Source organism: Gracilinanus agilis, chromosome 1, assembly GCF_016433145.1.
Source record: "Gracilinanus agilis isolate LMUSP501 chromosome 1, AgileGrace, whole genome shotgun sequence".
In the NCBI taxonomy this organism is placed as follows: Eukaryota; Metazoa; Chordata; class Mammalia; order Didelphimorphia; family Didelphidae; genus Gracilinanus; species Gracilinanus agilis.
In genome coordinates this window covers 22,192,327-22,210,966 of record NC_058130.1, presented here as the reverse complement: position 1 = coordinate 22,210,966, position 18,640 = coordinate 22,192,327, and positions in this window count along the sequence as shown.

Below are 18,640 nucleotides of genomic sequence, written 5' to 3'. Positions count from 1 at the left end.
ATACTAAAAGTAATTATTCAGCAAAATTGCCCTGAAATTCTACAACAAGAGGGCAGTATAGACATTGAAAGGATCCATATCACCCCCTACACTAGAACCAGAAAAGACAACCCCCAGTAATCTAATAGCCAAATTCAAGAGCTTCCAAGTAAAAGAAAAAAATCTTACAAGAAGCCAGAAAGAGACAATTCAAATATCAAGGAGCACCAATCAGGATCACACAGAATCTGGCAACCTCCATGCTAAAAGACTGCAAAGCTTGGAATATGATATTCAGAAAGGCCTGCAACCACGGATCAACTACCCATCAAAATTGACTATATACTTCCAGGGGAAAGTACGGGCATTCAACAAAATTGAAGATTTCCAAGTATTTGCACAGAAAAGACCAGGGCTAAATGGAAAGTTTGATATCCAACCACAAAAATCAAGAGAAACATGAAAAGGTAAGTAAGAAACAGAGGGGAAAGAAAGAAAACTCATAACTTAAAAATTTGCCTTTTTAAGGGCCTCAGTAAGATCTAATTATCTGTATTCCTATGTGGAGAAATGCTATGTATAATTCTCTGTAGTAAACTCTATTCACTATTATAGTATTCACCATAATAGTAATCAGAAGAATAATTGATAGGGAGAGGGTGGAACACTAAATGGTCTAAGATAATATGGGGGGTGGGAAAGAGGGGGTGAATAGCAGGGGACACCAAGAGAAACTTGAGAGAATAAGAAAATAGGATATTCTATTATACACAAAGAGGGCATGGGAAGGGGAGGGGACAAATACTATTATAAAAAGGAGAGGAAGAGAGCATTAAGAGGTAATATTTAAATCTTACTCTCAGTGTAATCAACCCAGAGAGGGAAGAGTAGCTATATTATCCATTGGGATATAAAACTCTATCTAACCCTACTGAGAAAGTCAGAAGGGATAAACCAAGGGGAGCAGGGGAGTGGGGAGGTCAAAAAAGGGAGGAAAGAAGAAGGGGGAGGGAATTTATTAGGCCTTTAAAAATAAAAAGAGGGGAATAATAAGGGAGGGGGGTAGAAAGGGAAGTTAATCAAGGGAGGGGATAAGGAATACCAGCTTAAAGCAAACCACTGGTTTAAAAGGAAATAGTTTAAGAAGAAGGGGTAGGAAAAGGGGAGGATATGAAAATGTCAGCGAATGCGCAACTGATGATTATAACTCTGAATGTGAATGGGATGAATTCTCTCATAAAACAGAAGCCAATATCAGAGTGGATTAGAAGCCAAAACCCTACCATATGTTGTCTACAAGAAATACATATGAGGGGAGTGGACATAGACAAGTTTAAGGTTAAGGGCTTGAGCAAAAGCTTTTGGGCATCAAATGAGAAAAAGAAGGCAGGAGTGGCTATTATGATTTCTGACAAAGCCAAAGTAAAAATAGATATGATTAAAAAAGACAGGGAAGGTCATTACATCCTGATTAAAGGCAGTATAAACAATGAGGAAATAACACTGCTCAATATGTATGCACCAAGTGGCATAGCATCCAAATTCATAAAGGAGAAACTGGCAGAGCTCAAGAAGGAATTAGATAGTAAAACCATACTAGTGGGAGATCTAAATATTCCTCTTTCAGATCTAGATAAATCAAACCGAAAAATAAATAAGAAAGAGGTAAGAGAGGTGAATGAAGTCCTAGAAAAATTAGATTTAATTAATATGTGTAGAAAAATAAATAGGGACAAAAGGAATACATCTTCTTTTCAGCTGCACATGGTACTTTCACAAAGATTGACCATGTAATAGGGCATAGAAACATTGCAAACAAATGCAAAAGAGCAGAAATAATAAATGTAACCTTGTCAGATCATAATGCAATAAAAATAATAATTAGTAAGGGCACCTGGATGGACAAATAAAAAACTAATTGGAAATTAAATAATATGATTCTCCAAAACCAATTAGTCAAAGAAGAAATCATAGAAACAATCAACAATTTCATTGAAGAGAATGACAATGATGAGACATCCTACCAAACTCTGTGGGATGCAGCCAAGGCAGTACTCAGGGGGAAATTTATATCCTTGAGTGCATATATTAAAAAATTAAGGAGGGCAGAGATTAATGAATTGGGCATGCAACTCAAAAAATTAGAAAGCGAGCAAATTAAAAATCCCCAGATGAAAACTAAATTAGAAATACTAAAAACCAAGGGAGAAATTACTAAAATTGAAAGTAAAAGAACTATTGAATTAATAAGACTAGAAGCTGGTATTTTGAAAAAATAGATAAAATAGACAAAGTACTGGTCAATCTAATAAAAAGGAAAGAAGAAAACCAAATTGACAGTATCAAAGATGAAAAGGGAGACCTTACCTCTTATGAAGGGGAAATTAAGGCAATCATTAAAAACTATTTCGCCCAATTGTATGGCAATAAATATAACAATTTAGGAGATATGGATGAATATTTACAAAAGTATAAATTGCTTAGATTAACAGCAGAAGAAATAGAATACTTAAATAATCCCATATCAGAAATAGAAATTGAACAAGCCATCAAAGAATTCCCTAAGAAAAAATTACCAGGGCCTGATGGATTCACATGTAAATTCTATCAGACATTCAAAGAGCAACTAATCCCAATACCATACAAATTATTTGATATGATAAGCAAAGAAGGAGTCCTACCAAATTCCTTTCATGACACAAATATGGTACTGATTCCAAAGCCAGGGAGATCAAAAACAGAGAAAGAAAACTACAGACCAATCTCCCTAATGAATATAGATGCAAAAATCTTAAATAGAATACTAGCAAAGAGACTCCAGCAAGTGAACAAGAGGATCATCCACCATGATCAGGTGGGATTTATACCAGGAATGCAAGGTTGGTTCAACATTAGGAAAACCATCCACATAATTGACCATATCAAGAGTCTAACAAACAAAAATCACATGATTATCTCAATAGATGCTGAAAAAGCCTTTGACAAAATACAGCATCCATTCCTATTGAAAACACTGAAAAGTATAGGAATAGAAGGACCTTTCCTAAAAATAATAAACAGTATATACCTAAAACCATCAACAAACATCATATGCAATGGGGATAAATTAGAAGCCTTCCCAATAAGATCAGGAGTAAAACAAGGATGCCCATTATCACCTCTATTATTCAACATATTACTAGAAACACTAGCAGTTGCAATTAGAGAAGAAAAAGAAATTGAAGGTATCAAAATAGGCAATGAGGAGACTAAGCTATCACTCTTTGCAGATGATATGATGGTATACTTAAAAAATCCTAGAGAATCAACTAAAAAGCTTGTAGAAATAATGAAAAACTTTAGCAAAGTTGCAGGATATAAAATAAATGCACATAAATCATCAGCATTTCTATACATTTCCAACACATTAGAGCAGCAAGAGGTAGAAAGAGAAACACCATTTAAAATCACCCTAGACAATAAAAAATACTTGGGAATCTATCTACCAAAACAAATACAGGAATTATATGGAAACAACTACAAAACATTTTCCAAACAAATAAAACCGGATCTAAACAATTGGAAAGCCATTGATTGTTCATGGGTAGGACAAGCTGACATAATAAAAATGACCATTCTACCCAAATTAATTTACCTACTTAGCATCATACCTATCAAACTACCAAAAACTTCGTTACTGAATTAGAAAAAACTATAACAAATTTCATTTGGAATAACAAAAGATCAAGAATATCAAGGGAAATAATAAAAAAAATATGAAGGAAGGGGGCCTAGCAGTACGAGATATACTTGTCAGATCTCTGGGAAAGGAAAGATTTTAAAATCAAGCAAGAGTTAGAGTAAATTACAAAATGTTAATTAAATGGTTTTGATTATATTAAACTAAAAAGCCTTTGTACAAACAAAAACAATGTAGTCAAAATCAGAAGAGAAACAACAAATTGGGAAAAAATCTTTATAACAAACTCCAACAGGGGTCTAATTACTCAAATATACAAGGAGTTAAACCAATTGTATAAAAAAATCAAGCCATTCCCCAATTGATAAATGGGCAAGGGACATGAATAGGCAATTTTCAGGTAAAGAAATCAAAAGTATCAATAAGCACATGAGAAAGTGTTCCAAATCTCTAATAATTAGAGAAATGCAAATCAAAACAACTCTGAGGTATCACCTCACACCTAGCAGATTGGCTAAAATGAAAGATGGGGAGATTAATGAATGCTGGAGGGGATGTGGCAAAATTGGGAAAATAATGCGTTGCTGGTGGAGTTGTGAACTGATCCAAATGTTCTGGCTGGCAATTTGGAACTATGCTCAAAGGGCTATAAAAAAATGCCTGCCCTTTGATCCAGCCATACTATTGTTGGGTTTGTACCCCAAAGAGATCATAAATAGACTTGTATGAAAATATTTATAGCTGTGCTTTTTGTGGTGGCAAAAAAACGGAAAAGGAGGGTATGCCCTTCAATTGGGGAATGGCTGAACAAATTGTGGTATATGTTGATGATGGAATACTATTGTGCTCAAAGGAATAATAAACTGGAGGAGTTCCATGTGAACTGGAAAGACCTCCAGGAATTGATGCAGAGTGAAAGGAGCAGAGCCAGAAGAACATTGTACACAGAGACTGATATACTGTGGTAAAATCGAATGTAATGGACTTCTGTACCAGCAGCAATGCAATGACACAGGACAGCTCTGAGGGATTTATGGAAAGGAACGCTACCCACATTCAGAGGAAGGACTGCAGGAGAGGAAACATATAAGAATAACAACTGCTTGAACGCATGGGTTGGGACAGACATGATTGGGGATGTAGACTCAAAACTACCACACCAATGCAACTATCAACAATTTGGAAATAGGTATTGATCAATGACACATGATAAAACCAGTGGAAATGTGCGTTGGCCATGGGTGGGGGGGGGGATGAAGGGGGGTGAAGGGGAAAGTAGGAGTGTGAATCATGTAACTATGTTAAAAAGGAATATTAATAAATGTTTTTTTATAAATGAGCTGGGGAAGAAAACAGCAAATCATTCCAACATGGGATCATGAAGAATTGGACAACAATAAAGAAATCTTATAATGGAAAAAAAAAAGTGACCTATAGTGCTCTCCCTCAGAAGCATTGACTAGACTCTTGGAATACACAAACCCCCATATTGTACCTATTACATATTGTTGGTAGAGTCCCTGAAATAACCATCAGAGTCACAGGATCCAAATCAGTACTTACAGAATAGAAGAAGGATTTCCTTTTTTTAATTTAAATTTTATTTAATTAATTAATTAAGAATATTCTTCCATGGTTATATGATTCATATTCCTTTCCTCCTCTCCTCCCACCCCCCTCCCATAGCCAATGAGCAATTTTATTGGGTTTTTTTTTTAAACCCTTAATTTCGGTGTATTGTCTCATAGGTGGAAGAGTGGTAAGGGTGGGCAATGGGGGTCAAGTGACTTGCCCAGGGTCACACAGCTGGGAAGTGGCTGAGGCCGGGTTTGAACCTAGGACCTCCTGTCTCTAGGCCTGAGTCTCACTCCACTGAGCTACCCAGCTGCCCCCTCCATTGGGTTTTACATGTGTCATTGATCAAGGCCTATTTCCATTTTATTAATATTGGCATTAGGGTGATCACTTAGAGTCTACAGCCTCAATCATATCTATATCAAACCATGTGATGAAGCAGTTGTTTTTCTTCTGGGGTTCTACTCCCACAGTTCTTTCTCTGGGTGTGGATAGTGTTCTTTCTCATAAGTCAGAAGAGGAATTTTCTAATCCTATATTAGATAAATGTCTGTAACCAATACATTTTGTTGTTTAGTCATTTTTTCCATCGTGACCAACACTTTGTGACTCCATTTGGAATTTTCTTGGCATTTCCTTCTCCAGCTCATTTTACAGATGGGAAAACTGAGACAAACAGGGTTAAGTGATTTGCCCAGGCTCATACAACCAGTATCTTAGGCCAGATTTGAACTCAGGAAGATGAGTCTTTATGACTTGAGTTCTAGTGCTCAACTCACTGTACTACATACCCATCTCACCCAATGGATGCATAAAGTTAAAAATAATAGACTTTGCCTTAGCCTGGAAGCATTTTTCTGGTCTTTCCTAGCTTTCCCTGGAAAAGTATAGTAGTTTCAAGCTTTAGGTCTGTACTATAAGAACTATCCATGTTCCCTGGACAGGGAGAGTTTTCTAGTTGCCATACTTAACTGATGACGGCAATGAGATGGTGGATGATCTGAAGAACTGGAGCCCAGTAGATTGTGGAAATCTCCATTTATACAAGATGATAGCAGAGGGCAGCTCAGAGAGCCATGGACACACAGAGATACTCAAAGAGGCGTGATGCCCAGAAGAGACAACATGATACCTTGTAAAGAGAAATCCAATGATATCTTCAAATGATACTGCCAATTCTGCACTGTCAGAGGTGTGAGTTCCTCCATCTCAATGTGTTCTTCCTCATTCCTATGTATGCCACAGACATATAATTTCCTGATTTGTGTGCAGTCTACATGCGTGGCCTGGCTTCATGGGATGGCCTCTACATTTATCTTCCTATGACCTGAGTGTTCCTATATGTGTGTTTTCCATGTGTTCTTGACCATGTATGATCTTTAGATGTCATTCAACTCTCAGGAAATATACAGTAAAAACCTTTTAATGTGCCAGGAACTATAGTAAATATTGAGGATACAAAGAGAACCTCAAAAAAACCTCTGCTCTCAAAGGGCTGTGCATGTGAACCCTTCTCAACTAGTAGTATGGTGACCAGGGCAAGAAAAGCTCCCATCTGCACATGGCAGTATCATTTTTCATCACTCAATTTGATTTAATGTTTTTTTTTTATTTTGCACTACCATGACTCTAGCTGACAGATAAAAGGGAACAAATCAATGGGGGGCTGGACTCACAAAGAATCTAGAACCTAAAATAGATTTGGGGGAGAATATATCATGAGGCAGGGAGTGCTCTGATGGCTACGATAACAATAATAGTCCTATAACATTGGACTACCATCATAATGTCCGCTTTAAGGGAGGCTTTAAGCTTATAGTTCATTCTCATGGAAAAGACATCAACAATAATATTTTTCAAAATTTAGAATTCCTGCATCCCTCAAAATAATACTTTGTCCTTTCAAATCTGGCCTCAGACACTTCCTAGCTAGGTGACCCTGGGCAAGTCACTTAACTCCCATTGCCTCATTCTTACCACTCTTCTACTTGGAACCAATATAAATGATTGATTCTAAGACGGAAGGTAAGAGCTTTTAAAAATAATAATAATACTTTGTCTAACACCAGCTTCTTTTCCTCACTGATAGCGAACCACCAAACAATATATATTTTGTCCAGTCCCATAATGTGCAAAACAAGCCAGCTCCAAGAAAGCCATCCATAAGCAGAGTATCAGAGCACTATTCTTGGAATGGCATTTTGGAGCACCTTCCTGATAAATGGAACTATTTCCCAAAACAATCGTGCCCTTATATGAGCTATTCTCTATGGTAGTGTATATACCTGAGGGGTATACGGGTCCCCCTTCACTTTCTCCCCAACCCTTCTTCCTCATTGCTCACAATAAAGTTATACATTGAACTGCTTCCCATTGTTTTCAATGTTATTCTCAGCATCCAAACTCACTTCCCTGGATACCTCTGACTGACCCATGGACCTTTTCTTACATATAATCTGAAATCCTAGAGAAGGATATAACCTATTGGCATACCTACACTGACAGAGTGTGAACCCAGATGTACAAAGCAGAAGTCTATAGGGGAACCCCATATCCCAGACCCAGAAGGATCTCCCTTATGTCAAAATGTCTCAAAATATTCAGCTATCCTAAGGTAGAATTTTCTGTATTTGGGTAGTGACTGGTTGAGTGAAGGTCTAGAAGCAAAAGTGATTGGCCATAATGGGAAGGAGATACTCATTCAAACATAGAATGAACTAAAGGGTTGCCTTCCAAACCTGAGATTCCTGATGTGGAAAAGGAGGAAGAAGAGGAAGATGATAAGGAAGAAGAAAGAACTAGATGAGTGTAAGCCAGTTTCTTTCTTCCTGATGTTCCCTTTCTCCTGAGAGGCAAAGTTCTATAAAGCATGAGTGAATTCTTTTGATTGCCTACCATTGTTAGGAGACTCAGTCTGCTCCTATCTTAATGGTCACATTTTCTATTTATGAAGAGGTCTCAGAACTGGGGCTATGACTCTAAAGTAATGCTTTGGCATCCAAGCTCCAAACATTTATTAAGTACCTCCTTTTCAAGTGCATATTATGCATTCTACACAAATGCATGTTGGTTGAATCACTCAATCAATAAGTAGTTATTAGGCTCCTGCTATGTGCCAGGCACTGTGCTAAGTGTGGGGCAAATAAGTACAAAGCAGGAAATAATCCCTACTGACAAGGAGCTCATGTTCCAGTGGGGAGTACAAGTCCATACATTAAGTACATAAAATGAATCATGTTCATAAATACAACAGAGCTAAATACAAGGGAATTTGAGAGAGAGAGAAAAAGAGAAAGAGAGAGAGAGAGAGTAGAGATTAAAATTAATATACATTTAATATACAATATCTTGTAATGTACATAACAATCTCCAAGAATAATATTTATAAAGTTTATTAATACTAACTTGAAGCAAAAGAAGATAAAACTAGAGAGAACTCACCCAGCCTACATGTGGAAAAAAGGAAGAGATTACAGAACTATATAAACAATAATGTAAAGACCCACATAAGCAAAAGCAAAAAGGAATTTTGGAATGGAGAAATAATTCTGGGAGATGGAGCCTAAAGGTACAAAATTTCTAATTAATGAGAGAGAGAGAGAGAGAGAGAGAGAGAGAGAGAGAGAGAGAGAGTGAGTTAGTTCTAGAATTTAAAGGAATAAAAAAAATCTTTATGGTACACAAGCTGTGTCTTAAAGGAAAGAGAAAGCCATTAAGTGGAGGTAAAGAAGTAAAGATGGAATGTATTTCTGGGGTGACTTTTGCAAAAGAACAGCAATGCAGGATGGAGGGATGTACATGAGGAACTGTAAGAAGACCATGTTGACTGGAAAGCAGGGAAATAAAGTGGAGTGATATCCACTGATATTGGGAAAATGCTTTGGGACCAGGATGTGAAGAGCTTTGATAGGATAACAGGGGACATTGTCTATTACCCTGTATGCAAAGGAATATTGCTTTGGTAGCTATATGGAGGATGGACTTGAAGCAGGGAAACCTATTTGGAGGTTGTTAGAATTATCTATGCCAGAGATGATGGAAACCTGAATGAAGATGGTGTCTCTGTAAGGGCAACTGATGTGATGAGTCAGATCGAAGAAATGTTGTGAAGGCAGAAAAAAGGCAGTCCTTGGAATTGGTTGTATATGTTGTATGAGGGCAATGAGGAGCCCAGAACAATCATAATAACTTTGAGGTTAGGAACTTGGGATTCAGAAAGGATGATGGTGCCTTTGGCATAAATAGGGAAGGATGGAAGAGAGCAGGCATGAGAGGAGAGAGAATGAATTCAATTTGGGACTGGTTGAATTACAGTGTCTGGGACATTCCATTTGAAATGTATAATGGATGATTGGTGATGTGGAGGGAAAGTCTCAGGAAAGAGGTCAAGACTACATATTTGGATGTGGAGATATAGACATATACATACATAAATGTAAGAAGTCTACATAGAGATTATAGTTAAATAAATAAACAATAATGACATAATTAAAAGTGTAGTGGGGAAGACCAAGTGTATAATCTTGGGGAACATCCACAATTAAAGGGTATAAGAATTTTGAACCAATAAAGAAGATTGAAAAGGAGTAGTCAAACATAAAGAAGGAGAATCAAGAGAGTCATGAAAATTCAAAGGAGAGAATATCTAGGAGATGGTGGGTAGCACCAAAAGCTGGAGATTAATGAAGAAGAATGAGATCTAAGAAAAGGCCATCAGATTTAACAATTAAGAGATCACTGCTAACTTTGGAGAGAACAGCATCTGGTGAATAACAAAGGGTTAAGGAGTTAGTGAAAGGAGAGAAGAGGAAGTGGAGGCAGGGAGGATAGATTATTTTTTCAAGAAGTTTATGAAAGGGAGGAGAGATATGGAACAATAGTTTGAAGGGAGAATATAGTAGGATCTAATGAAGGTTGGTTGGGAGGAATGGGGTACCCGGCTGACATAAACTTCATATTTTCTAGATAACCTAGGGAGATCTCAAACCCAGTACCAGTATGTCCCCCCAAAGCCACTCTTCTTTCTAATTTCCCTATCTCTAGTTTGTGAACTTGGATTCCTTGTTTTTCTTAAACAACAACAAGAAGAGCTAACATTTATACTATAATAGATATATACTATCTATTATGTACCAGGAACACACATGTTTTGCAAGTATTATCTCATTTGATCCTCATGATAACCTTGGGAGGTGTTATTATCATCCCCATTTTACAGTTCAGGAAACTGAGGTAGATAAACGTTAAGTGACTTTCCCAGGGACATATAGCTAATAAATATCTAAGTCTGAATTTAAACTCAGGTCTCCCAGACTTCAGGCCAACTATTCTGTCCACCCAACCACCTAGCTGCCTCCAAATATATCCAACACTCAATAATTTGCCAAGTATCATTGAATCTTCCTCCCTAACATGTCTGATATCTGACCCCTTCTCTCCATTCACATGGCTACCATCTTAGTTCATGCCTTCCTCATTTCTTGCTTGTACTACTGCAATAGCCTCTTATTAGAGGTCTCCCTGACTCCAGTCTCTATTCTATTCCAATCTACCTCGATGATGTCTGATCAGGCTCTAAGGGCTCCATGGCATCTGCTTTGGCCACTTTTGTGGTCATTCTCATCATCCCATTCTGTGGCAGGGGAAAGAAGGGTCTTCATATACTTGGGGTAGATGTCCCACTAACTCAACAATGGTCTTGAGACTTCTCAGTTGTCCTCAGCTTTGTTTAGCCCACCTGCTGGACAGTTTTACTGGAGTGTGGCCACTGCATATGCTACAGCTTCTTGGAGCCACAGGTGAGAGTTGGGTGAAAGGTGGACACCAAACGTTAATGAGCAGCCCTGGAAAGCACTCAGCAATCCCTCATATCTAGGTGTTAGTCCTCACTGAATACTCCATATGCCATAAAATAATGTCAGACATGACACAAGGATGGTCAGGATTTTAGCCCCTTTCAAACAAAAAGTGTGTTTATTGGGAGTCTTTTTCCATGGAAAATCATTTCCAATGAAACGAATGGAAAAGAAGATTTTTCAGAAATGTTCTTTACTCTCGACCATAAGCTGGACAGAACATCTGCCCATCTTAAAGAGAAAGGGGTGGGAATTGGATCTGCCCAGTGCTGTGAAGTGGACCTAGATTGGCAGAGTGTTTCCCTGTGACTCCCGTGCAATGCCAAGCACTTGGTCAGCAGCTTAATATACCTAACATAACCTAGCTTTGCAGTTTACTCCCCATAGATGCTGAAGGAGGGCTTCTGTCAGCTGGACCTCCAACTTCTAGATGAGGTACAAAAGAGAAACTCTTGGTGTCTGTCTCCAGCAAACATGTCAGCAATGGAAACCAACACACTCAGCAAAACATTTCTTTGCTCATTCATCTGGATCCTATTTGCTGTGTACATTCAAGTAAACCACCATTTCCAACGACATGGTTGCAAATGTTTCTGTCATGTAGACCCATTCTAAATGAGCTCAATCTTGAGGTGATCCTAGGAATGCCAGAAGTCCTCTGATAATGCCTTTGAGCATCTCTTCATTTTCCTCTCGGCTTCTGCTTAAAGACATTATATATGGGGGCAGCTAGGTACTTCAGGAGATTGACATTCAGGCCTAGAAGCAGGAGGTCCTGGGTTTAAATATGGCCTCAGATACTGCCTAGCTGTGAGACCTTGGGCAAGTCATTTAAATCCCCATCACCTAGCCCTTACCAGTCCTCTGTCTTGGAACACAGTATTAATTCTAAGACAGGGTGTAAGAGTTTAAAAATAATTTTTGTATGTAACAGATTTTTAGGGGCTTATAGACAACCTCCTTTTTCTTAACTCACACCTCCCAAGATGTTACATGGGGCTCAGGTTCAATACAATAACCACCACCACCACCACTACTACCACTACCACTACCACTACCACTACCACTACAAAAATAATAGCTAGTGTTTATATAGAACCTATTATGTACTAGGAACTTTGCAACTATTATCTTATTTGATCCTCATAACAACCCTGGAAGGAGGGTGCTATTATTATCTCCATTAATACAGAAACTGAGACTGACAGAAAGGAACAGAACCAGGAGAACCTTATACACAGAGATTGATACACTGTGGCCCAATAAAATGTACTGGACTTCTCTACTAGCAGCAATGCAATGACCCAGGACAATTCTGAGGGACTTATGAGAAAGAAGCTATCCACATCCAGAGGGAGAACCGTGGGAGCAAAAACACAGAAGAAAAACAACTGCTTGACCACATGGGTTGATGATTGGGGATATAGACTCTAAACGATCACCCTAATGCAAATATTGATAATATGTAAATAGGTCTTGATCAATGCCACATGGAAAACTCAGTGGAATTGCTCATTGGTTACAGGAGGGGAGAGAAAGGAGGAGAGAGAAAGAACATGAATCACGTAATCATGGAAAAATATTCTAAATTAATTAATTAAATTTTTTTTTCAAATAAAAAGAAGAAACTGAGACTGACCCAAGTGAATTGACTTGCCCAAGATCCAACAGCAAAAAGTATCTGAGGTCAGATTTTAACTCGAGTCTTCCTAACTCCAGGTCCAGCACTCCATCTGTGTCACCTAGTTACTCTAATATTTCTTTATTGTCTTGGCCCCTGTCGTTCTAGAAACTCTCTCTTCTCTTCCAGTCATTAACATCCCCTTGGACCACATGTTATTGTAGGATCATTAGTTTAGAATTATAAGAGGCTTTAGAGGTCACTAGTCCAGCTCCCTCATTTTCCATGTGGGGAATGTGATCAATACTTTGGCCAGAGTCACAAAGAAGAAGTGGCAGACCCAGGCTTAGACACCAGGTCCTCCGACCCCACATTCAACATTCTCTTCATGGTGTCTCTCTTTATTCTAATAAAAAAAAACACTTTAGCTAGATTAGGAAACAACCTATAAGATCAGAATTATACAGACTCATGTCACATAAGTGGCACCAATGCCAAGGTTGTCTTTCTGTCACCTTTACTGTGACACTCAGTTGAGGGAGATATTTCCAGTTCCATGTCCTCCTGACAATGTGCATTTTTTAAATAATATTTTATTTTTAGAAAAATTTTCCATTGTTACATAACTCATGTTTTTACTTTCCCCTTCACCCCCTCAACCCCTGCCCCCTCCCCTGTAGCTAATTCACATTTCCACTGGTTTTATTATGTGTGGTCAGTCAAGACTTATTTACACATTATTGATAATTACATGGGTGTGGTCTTTTCAGGTCTACATCCCCAATCATGTCCTCATCAACCCAAGTGTCCAAGCAGTTGTTTTTCTTCTGTGTTTCTACTCCTGTAGTTCTTCCTCTAAATGTGGGTAGTGTTTCTTTCCATAAATCCCTCAGAATTGTCCTGGGTCATTGCATTGCTGGTAGTACAGACTTCTATTACATTTGATTTTACCACAGTATATCAGTCTCTGTGTACAATGTTCTTCTGGCTCTGCTCCTTTCACTCTGCATCAGTTCCTGGAGGTCTTTCCAGTTCACATGGAATTCCTCCAGTTTATTATTCCTTTGAGCACAATAGTATTCCATCACCAGCATATACCACAATTTGTTCAGCCATTCCTCAATTGAAGGGCATACCCTTGCTTTCCAGTGTTTTGCCACCACAAAGAGCACAGCTATAAATATTTTTGTGCAAGTCTGTTTATCTATGATCTCTTTGGGGTACAATCCCAGCAATGGTATGGCTGGATCAAAGGGCAGGCATTCTTTTATCACTCTTTGAGCATAGTTCCAAATTGCCAGCCAGAATGGTTGGATCAGTTCACAACTCCACCAGCAGTGCATTAACGTCCCAATTTTTCCACATCCCCTCCAACATTCATTACTCTCCTCTGCTATCATTTTAGCCAATCTGCTAGGTGTGAGGTAGTACCTCAGAGTTGTTTTGATTTGCATTTCTCTAATTATTAGAGATTTAGAACACTTTCTCATGTGCTTATTGATACTTTTTATTTCTTTATCTGAAAAATGCCTATTCATGTCCCTTGCCCATTTATTAATTGGGGAATGGCTTAATTTTTTATACAATCGATTTAGCTCCTTGTATATTTGAGTAATTAGACCTCTGTCAGAATTTTTTGTTATAAAGATTTTTTTCCCAGTTTGTTGTTTCCCTTCTGATTTTGGTTGCATTGTTTTTCTTTGTACAAAAACTTTTTAATTTAATATAATCAAAATTAATTATTTTACATTTTGTAATTTTCTCGAACTCTTGTTTGGTTTTAAAACCTTTCCTTTCCCAGAGATCTGACTAGTATACTATTCTGTGTTCACCTAATTTACTTACAGTTTCCTTCTTTATATTTAAGTCTTTCACCCATTCTGAATCTATCTTGGTGTAGAAGAAAAAGAAATTGAAGGTATTAAAATAGCAAGGAGGAGACTAAGCTATCACTCTTTGCAGATGATATGATGGTCTACTTAAAAAATCCTAGAGAATCAACTAAAAAGCTAGTAGAAATAATTAACAACTTTAGCAAAGTTGCAGGATACAAAATAAATGCACATAAATCATCAGCATTTCTATATATTTCCAACACATCACAACAGCAAGAGGTAGAAAGAGAAACACCATTTAAAATCACCCTAGACAATATAAAATACTTAGGAATCTATCTACCAAAACAAATACAGGAATTATACGAACATAACTACAAAACACTTTCCAAAAAAGTAAAACTAGATCTAAACAATTGGAAAAACATTGAGTGCTCATGGGTAGGACGGGCTAACATAATAAAAATGACCATTCTACTCAAATTAATTTACTTATTTAGTGCCATACCTATCAAAGTACCAAAAACCTTTTTTACTACATTAGAAAAAATTATAACAAAGTTTATTTGGAAGAAAAAAAGATCAAGAATATTAAGGGAAATTATGAAAAAAAAAGTGAAGGAAGGTGGCTTAGCAGTACCAGATATTAAGTTATATGATAAAGCAGCGGTCATCAAAACAATATGGTACTGGCTAAGAGATAGAAGGGAGGATCAGTGGAATAGACTTGGAGTAAGTGATGTCAGCAAGACAGTGTATGATAAACCCAAAGAGCCCAACTTTTGGGACAAAAATCCACTATTTGACAAAAACACCTGAGAAAATTGGAAGACAATGTGCATTTTGATGCCCTCCCCACTACAAGTGCATACATGCTACCCATAGACAGTGTAACAAGGAACTTCTGGAAAAGATGGAGAACAGCTTGAGTGACAGGATCTATCACCCTGCCTCAGATCCATCTACTACCTGAGGATCTAGGGCTAGCTTGTCAGGCCAGTGTATAGAGCTTGGAGCCCAAAGAGAGCATCTTTAACAAGAGACATGGCACTGGCTCACGGGATCACAAATAGCTGCAAAGAAACTCAGAAGCCATCTAGTCCAATCCTCTCGTATTACAGATGAAGCAACCAAGGCCCACAGTGATTAAATGATTTGTCCAAGGTCATACGAATCCCCTGAGATGGGATTTCAACCAATGATATCCTCTCACTCCAGTCACTGTGTTTTCCCCCTGCACCATGCGGTCCTATTTATGTTAAAAAGAAAAAGAATGATTAGAGAGAAATGCAAATCAAAACAACTCTGAGGTATCACCTCACACCTAGCAGATTGGCTAAAATGAAAGAAGGGGAGAGTAATGAATGTTGGAGGGGATGTGGCAAAATTGGGACATTGATGCATTGCTGGTGGAGTTGTGAAATGATCCAACCATTCTGGCTGGCAATTTGGAATCATGCTCAAAGGGCTATAAAAAAATGCCTGCCCTTTGATCCAGCCCTTTGTTGGGTTTGTACCCCAAATCCCTTTGTTGGGTTTGTACCCCAAAGAGATCATAAATAAACAGACTTGTATGAAAATATTTATAGCTGCACTTTTTGTGGTGGCAAAAAACTGGAAAAGGAGGGTATGTCCTTCAATTGGAGAATGGCTGAACAAATTGTGGTATATGCTGGTGATGGAATACTATTGTGCTAAAAGGAATGATAAACTAGAGGAGTTCCAGGTGAACTGGAAAGACCTCCAGGAACTGATGCAGAGTAAAAGGAGCAGAGCCAGAAGAACATTGTACACAGAGACTGATATACTATAGTAAAATTGAATGCAATGGACTTCTGTACCAGCAGCAATGCAATCACCCAGGACAATTCTAAGGGATTTATGGTAAAGAATGCCACCCACATTCAGAGGAAGGACTGCAGGAGAGGAAACATATAAGAAAAACAACTGCTTGAACGCATGGGTTGGGGTGGACATGATTGGGGATGTAGACTCGAAACTACCACACCAATGCAACTATCAACAATTTGGAAATAGGTCTTGATCAAGGACACATGACAAAACCAGTGGAAATGTGTGTTGGCCATGGGTGGGGTGAGTGAGGGGGGTGAAGGGGAAGTAGGAGCATGAATCATATAACCATGTTAAAAATGAATATTAATAAATGTTTAAATTAAAAAAAATAAAGTTGCTAACGGATAGTAAAAAAAAAAAAAAAAAGAACAAGAATGATGCCTAGAAAGGGTTAGTAATTTGCCAACTCACCAAAGCAAAAGATGTAGACTTTGAACCCAGGGCCCATTATTCCAAATGCAATGTTCATTCCATGGTACCATGTTGTTTGTCTGTATCATCTGTTGCTAATTCCCTTGCATACGCAAGGGGATTTCTATTAAAGCAAAAGTATAATCAGGATCCTCCTGATTTCCCAATCTCACCATACCTGAAGCGTTCTCACTTCAAGGTCCCAAAGATGGATAAAGTAATGCCTCCAACTAATGACTTTGGGGATGAGGGCTGTCATTCCCCCAAGATACGGCTCTCAGTTTTCAAAGTTTCAAGTTCTGTGTTAACTATCAAGGTGTAACTTTAATGGAAACAGGTGAAGCTGTGACAAGATTATTCAAACTCATTTTATGGACTGATGTGGTCTCTCTGCTCATAAATAGTGATGGCTCTGCTCTGTGGCATTTGGGTTCTGTTCAGTCTATAATTTGACTTGACATTTGGATAGCCCTGCACCTTTCTCACTAAAGCACTTTTGAATCACTTAATTACAGCCATTATTTGGGAGGGGGTGGGGAGGAAAATGTGTTTTTGAGATTGCTTGCAACTATTAAGTAGAAAATCAAAGCCCAGAGTTTTGAAAAAGGGGAAGTTTTAAGTCTGATAAGAGAACAGTCAACTGCTCTCCAAGCTGCTTCTTCTGCAGACCACCCAGGAAAACTTGAAGGAATTTGATATTTCCTACTTCTGTCTCTATGCCACTATAGAAAAGAATATGGGGTGAAATATTCCCTGTGGATTCATTTAATTTTTAGTGTTGCCTTTCCAGGCTTAGAGAAGATAGTGCTGGTATGTCTTGAAGGCCTCATGATTCCCCCAGTGACTGCCCAACCCTTGTCAACATGGATCATCAGCCCCCCTTTCTGTTTTATCCTATACAGCTAACTCTTACCCCTGCTTTTCAAGAGATAAAGAAAAATCCTGCAAGAAATATTACTACCTGCCAGGATGGGGTAAAAGGAATCATAGGTGCCTCCTGACTAATATAACTATAGATCATGGGAATTGAACAGAGATTCACAGGTCATCTAGTCCAAATTCCCTCTGAGGGAGGGAATCCCCAAGATAAAATGCTTAACCTTTGGTCAAATGACCTCTAATGTATATTCTTATGGTTAAAGAGCAAGGATGGTTAGAAAGTTCTTCTTGACATTGAACAGGAATTTGTCTTTTTAAGACTTCCATGTCTTTGACTTAGTCCTGTCCATTAGAACAATTTTGAGTGAACCTTCTGCCTCTTCTACATGACAGTCCTTCAAATATTTGCAGACAACATTCATATCCCCCCAATAAACTATCAATTCTCCGAGTACACAAACTATTACTCCTCCTCCTTTTCTTTTCTCCCCATTCTCCTCCTTTTTCTTTCATTCTTCTCTTCCTTCTCATCTTCATCTTCTTTCTTTCTGTCTCTGTATCTGTCTATCCACTTAAAAGCTTGTGGATTAAATGATTGGTTGCTCCTAAATTTTCTCTTCTCCAAATCAAAAAGTCAATAAGTATTTATTAAGCATTTTCCCTCACTCATACTCATATGACATGGCTTCTCAAGTCTCCACCAACTTGTTTCCTCCTCTCAGGATGCATACCAGTTTGTTCATATCTCCTTCCATTATAGCACCTAGTACAGACTCTGATGCTACAAACATGAGATAGCCAGACCTTTCCCTCTCTGAATTCAGTCTGATGATTTGCAAAAGGAAAGAGACAGACAGAGAGAAAAAGGAAGAAAGGCAAGAAAGGCAAGAAAGGCAAGAAAGGCAAGAAAGGCAAGAAAGGCAAGAAAGAAAGAAAGAAAGAAAGAAAGAAA